Genomic DNA, 6,705 nt, shown 5'->3' with positions numbered 1-6,705 from the left:
ATTCTTTTTTCTCAATATTTTGGATTTTACACACAAGAAGCACCTCAAGATTTTCCCATGTAAATGTATTTCAGGATGTGTCAGCACAGCGGCAGGTAGAGGTCAGATGACTAAGGACGATTAAAATTTGCAACAAGCATATCTGGTGGAAAGGAATGACACGGCAGACATTGATTATATTTAGGAATATGTGAGTAATTGCTGGACGAAGACATGGGTCAGCTGTTCATGCCAACTTTGAAAATCTAGCTCGCATTAATCCATATTAATGTCAATTTACATTGATATGCATTGTTTTCAGGAATTCAATTATTCTTTTTGGCCAGGTGGATGTCTTTCATGTGTCAATGACAATTTTTTTTTGTGTTTCAGAATTTTTGAAATTCAGCATTATTAATGGAATTTTCAGTTTTATGTAAAAAACAATTACATCATTTAATGATATTTTAAAGGTGAACTTTTGCACTTTCCTTTACATCTGCAAATCCCTCGATAGCTTCAGAGCTGTCCTCATTTTAGCCCCACGCTGTCCTGGTTTCTTCTTTTGTCCCAGCACGGAGGAAGTGTCGGGCTCTGGTATCTTCTTCCTCTTTCTGCCAACATCACCGGATCTCACGCTGCGCATGTGTCAAAGCCTGTCTGATCTCGGACAGAAGCAGCCCGAACTCCTGGGATATGTGAAGTTGGTATCCCAAGGGGCTCTGCGCTCCCATTCAGTCTTTACCACCATGACAGAATAGAAGAGATGTAGGGGGGCTTCTATTTTTTTTTTAAAGGAAATTAAAGAACAAAAATCACATTTGTATTTGATATAAAAGGGTTATATACCTTTTTATATAAAGTGAAAATTGTGGTAGTAGGTTTAAGAAATAATTCAAGAAAGCTGAATGTACAGCAAATGGCCACTGTATAAGGTACATCTAGTCATTAAAGAGACCCTGTCCCCTGACTATTTGTTTTAAAAAACAATCTTTCCAAAAGATTCTGTGTTCATTAACCACCCGACCGTTAAACCCGACCCTGGTTCGGGTTTAAAAAAGTTACAATTATCGATAAACCTGAACTTTTCTCACTGTATGAAAATACAGTAAGAAAAGTTCCGGTTGATCGATCACTTACCTGGTCCTGCTGCGATCACCTAGCGTCGTGTTCCAGCGTCGTCCTCCAGCGTCGGGTGCCCTCTCCGGGAAGAAGAAGCTGGCCGGCTTCTTCTTCTCTGTCCGTAGCGTGTACGAGTCCCTCGGCGATGACGTCGGCCCGTGTGCGGGAAATTCAAATTGAAAGTCATTCAAACACATTTTGTATTGGATTGAATACAAACTCCTGTATCCAATCCAATACAAAGTAATTCAAAATAAATACAAAGTATGTAATTGGTAAATTCAATTTATATTCATGATATCTACTAGACCCTTGTTCGGACATATTTCTGTAAGTTACAGGTCTACAATTTAAAAAAAAAAATTTCATGAAAAACAGTGTACCGCTTTTGGAACAGAAATCTAGACCTCAGTGTAACGCCCAAGTGGTTAAGCACATTTTTCATATATTCATAATATTTACTTATGAAAGCATTCCTTGAGTAGATATATAGACCTTCATGGATGTGATGCCAGCAGCTGTATCAGCAGTTGAAATTTGTTTTAATTCACCAATAATATAAATATTTAGTAAACTACTACTTCCTGAACGAACTCAGCCGATGTGAAGACTGATTGGGTGGTAAGTATACACAGAAAACTTTCCATGTTGTCCTTTCTTGGAACATAAAGATTTTAATACGACTTGAACCTTAATTGGTAAGGAGTCTGTGTCTCTCTGTACATGATCTCACTGTCCAGCCATTGTGCAATGTTTCTGGCTATTATATTTTAGATAATACAGTATAAACTCTATATCAAGAAAAAAAATTCCACTTTTCTTCCACTTATATTGAAACTTAAGCAAGCTGCTTAAACTTTGTCCAACCACTGTACAATATTTGTAGCTATCGTCTCTCATATCATTAAATAAATATAGTGATATTAAAAAAATAATATTTCCAAAAGATTCTATGTGTATTTAACATATATATTATATATTCATTTTATTTACCTGTCAAAGCTTTCTTTGAATAGATACCTAAAGGCCTGGGCATAGCCATCTGGCATATAATGTAAGCAGCTCTATTAGCAGATGTGATTTAGTTCTCCGCTATTATGGATACTCAGTAAACTTTTCACCATCCATGGTCACCATCTACTTCCTGCAAAAATGTGCTAGCTCAGCAGTTCTTGCGATCTTAAGTGATATTCACAAATCTCTATCACAGAGATTTTGTTGCAAACTTACAATGTTGCAGTCTGAACATTAAGGACTGAACTGACGCAATTAAGGAAATGCTTCATGCTGCCTGCAGCAGACTAATGATATTCTATTTTCAATAGAAGAAAGTGAGATTTTTCTGAAAATTTATGCCAAATATTATGACATGGCAGGAATTTCTTAGTGAATATTACTTACAGGTCCACTTAAAAGAGATTGAACATTTTTTTCAGTACATTTAACTGGATGACGATTATGAAATGGTCCATGTGAATCAGCAGGAGGAATATCTGAGTGAATGTAATTCTAACATGTATCCAATAATTATGCTATATCATTCCCTGTAAATTAGGCACTTTCTGTACTTGGAAACCTGAGTGCATCGTATTACAGCTATGCTTTAATTACAAGAACCCTGAGAAACTTGCAAAAGATTAACAAGTAGAAAGAACAAATTATTTGAAGTGGTGAAAAAAAAATGAATCTACTCACAGAGATTAATCCAAAGGGAATGTGTTCTGAAAGGAAAGGTGAATATTTTTACCATATCATTCCCTGTAAATTAGGCACTTTCTGTACTTGGAAACCTGAGTGCATCGTATTACAGCTATGCTTTAATTACAAGAACCCTGAGAAACTTGCAAAAGATTAACAAGTAGAAAGAACAAATTATTTGAAGTGGTGAAAAAAAAATGAATCTACTCACAGAGATTAATCCAAAGGGAATGTGTTCTGAAAGGAAAGGTGAATATTTTTACCTTTGTTGGAATTATTAATGATGATTTGCACTGCTATAGATTGGGGTGCCAAGATTCCAATGCTATGATTCTACCCTGGCTGTAGCGGGGCCTGAACGTTCCGGACTTTTATGACTACAATCTTTTTATCATGTGTGCCAATACATTTCATTCATGGTATAATTTATAAAAGGAAACTTACTATAAAGTGGACATATCATGACATTTTACCATTATATATACGAGGGGGTGCTGAGAAGTTCCTGGCTTTGCCCCCTTCCAGATGAAATCGAAAATTGAGTGTGTGGGCATATGACAGCCTAATATCTTAGAATGTAACTGTGCAAATATCAGGTCTTTGCAATTCTTAAAACTGTTTTTCCTTTTAGTGAGAAGCTGTGATGGCCGAGGCACAAGCAAGTTCCAGGTCGTTGGGGTTACGGGCCGTCATGAAGTTTTTGTTTCTCCAGGGAAAGTCGGCAAAGGACATTCACACTGAGATGTCACAAACACTGGGGGAGAAGTGTCCTTCCTACAACACTGTCATAACCTGGATATCGAGCGGAGTCCCCCAGCAGTGCAGAGTATTTCAGGAGAGGAGAGTTATAGAGGAAGGAGCAGAGTCCCCCAGCAGTGCAGAGTATTTCAGGAGAGGAGAGTTATAGAGGAAGGAGCAGAGTCCTCCAGCAGTGCAGAGTATTTCAGGAGAGGAGAGTTATAGAGGAAGGAGCAGAGTCCTCCAGCAGTGCAGAGTATTTCAGGAGAGGAGAGGTATAGAGGACAGTTAGACAGAAATATCCGTGCTTTGTAAATTATGGAGGCAAAGTATTATCAGCAACCTGTTATGAAGGCATCAGCAGAAACATTAAATAGAACTCGGCATGAACATACCGCAGATGTGTTTTACTGTCAGAGGAAGTTGTGTTATGTTTTACTCTGCAGTTAATGCATGCCAAGATTTATGACATCATAAACATAATGCATTTCTGATGTCATGATAAGTTTATAGGTTTGTGAGCATTAATGTAACATAATGTGTTTAGCATCGATAGAGCTAACATGATTTCCTGTCCCAGATAAAGATCAGGAAAACAAATTGGGATTTTACTGTTTCCCATAATGTTTCTAAAACCACATCATATTCATCTGCTTGTATAATATTACTATGTAATTGCTTAATAGAATGAATTATTAACCCAGGGCTGCACTGATCCCCCACCACACCTTTCACATCTCCTCTAGATGCATACATAGAGATTAATAACCTCAGCAATATACTGTGGGATAAGTGAATAATGACCAGCAATAAGCCAGCAAATCCTCCAATGGTTAATACCTAATACTCCTTAATTTACTTTTGAAGTTTTGTTCCCTAAAACCTGAGTATAAGTTTTACACCTTTGCATGTTTTTTCCATATTTTCTGTTCTCTGGGTTTTATTTCTTTGTAGGGTTATCTTCCAGCCACAATTTGCTGATGTACCTGCTCTGCAATTTATTTTATTCATCACTAGACTGGAACCCAGATTCAGAATGATTATGAATTGGCATGTTTTAATACAAATATGAATTTCATGGTTACTGTGCAAATGTTGGAAAGGCTTTTGGGAAAAGGGACCAAAGTCTTCTCCAAAGGCTGTCCCTGGCTTATATTCTCTTCTGCTGTTGCCTAAACACCTCTAACCTGACTTTCTACCACCAGATTCATCTTCTATCTTAGTAGTAGAGTTTTAAAGAAAGCGACTAAGACTGTTGTCTATCCTCGTCATCTTGTCAGGTTGATAGATGCTTCCCATACCATTTTGTACATTCTGCTCTGTAATACGCACGTTTTTGGAACATGGCTTCGATTTTGCCATTGGAATTCATTATAGTTCAGACATTGTGTTTCTCTGATACCAAGGCATGTCCAGTTTAAAGCAAATCTGTCACCACATGTTCATTTCTACACAATGTAAAAGGGAAGGCAACTTGTTTATTGAAACACCACCTTACGTTTTCCCAGCCATTGAAAGGTCAATATGCTGCCTCTTCTTTTATGGGGTTCCCTTCATGCACCCAATGGTGACAGGGACACTTTATTCAAAATAATGTTGCGTATATAACGTATAAAGTCTACAAATGCCAAGTCACTTGTCATTCTCTATAGCTTGATACAAAAAATGCTCTTTTTACCTTGTCTGATAACTTATGCCACAGTGATCTGCCACCATAAATAACGTGCTGGGTTTTTCTTGATGGAGGGTTTACAAGAATAGATCCCTAAGGGCACACAACCTGTCATAAATCACATCATGAATCTGTGAACACTTTGCCTTTGTGAAGTTGAGGTTATTAATGTAACATGTTCTCAAGATGGCAATTTCTCAATCAGAGGTGTATGATGTACCCCAGGGGGTTATTCTGACAAGTGTGTGTGTGTGTGTGTATATATATTTATATATATATAGTGTATATCAGCAGTACGGCCAGAAAAGCCATGGCCATTCTATTTGCCATTTTGCTTGGCCTATTTTCAGTTATTGTTTTCTTTCTATAGTAGTCCATGTAATATGACAGTTCTATGACTCTCTGGTTCTGTTTTCTCCTGCTCTGTTACTTGTTATAATGCAACAATGCAGCTTTGTATCAAATGACATTAGAGAACCCAAAACCGGACCCATAAGAGCCATATTCCTCTTCGCAGTTATGGTCTCCACGGCTTATGCAGGCATAGGAGCATGATGTTAAGTGAAAGGGGGAGGAATAGAAAGCCTATGACTTCCAAGCTGAGCAGTCTGAGGAACTAAAACCAAGAGATTATCCTCTCCGCAATCATAGGTCAATGCTTGCAAACCTTGGGGGAAAGCCACACTATGAAAACAGCACCCATAGAGATCCTTGACCTTATAGAGGTTCTAACCTCCCTGGTACTAGGATTTAATGTCAGGATTCCTTAACTTTATACATGTTTAAAGACAATGGCCCTGATTATTAAAGCTCTCTCAGGCTGGAGAGGATACACTTTCATAAGTGAACCTTGGTGATCCAGCAAACCTGGAATAGATTTCTTAACATCATTTGCTATTTGTTAGCAAATATTTTTAATCCTAGACCAGATCCATTTCAGATTTTGTGGATCACCCAGCTTCACTGATGAAAGTCTATCCTCTCCAGTCTTGGAAAGCTTTAATAAATCAGACCCAATCTCCTAAAAAGCAATAAATCCAAAGAAAAGCCAAAGAATAACATCCATGCAGCTACCATTTTCATGGTAGCAAGGAGAGGTCCACCCCACAGTGATTTAGATTGGCTTTCAGAGACCTAAAATGGGTTATGCCACCAAAATAAAAGATCCTAAACCTTCCCGGATCTATCCGTGTTTCCCACATCTCATACTATATAATATATGTATAGCACTATATTTGTGTTGTCTCCATTATCCACAAAGCTTCTGGGAACATCATGATCTGCAGAGCAAGAAGACATTATAGTCCATTGCAAAAACTTCTTCTCTGGAGATTTCGGCATACCTTTGTCATTTAAATGAAGAACAATATATGGTAAATATGATTTGATTTAATATTCCCTTGGGGTACATAGAGTAGCTGATTTGAAGAACAGGAGGAGGTCCAGAGAATGTAAGTAGACTTTTAGAGAAATGTTTGCTTTAAAAAATGAAGGAT

Source organism: Pyxicephalus adspersus, chromosome 4 (assembly GCF_032062135.1).
Source record: "Pyxicephalus adspersus chromosome 4, UCB_Pads_2.0, whole genome shotgun sequence".
Classification (NCBI taxonomy): domain Eukaryota; kingdom Metazoa; phylum Chordata; class Amphibia; order Anura; family Pyxicephalidae; genus Pyxicephalus; species Pyxicephalus adspersus.
The sequence above is the reverse complement of the archived record's forward strand: the minus strand, read 5'-3'. Positions refer to the sequence as shown.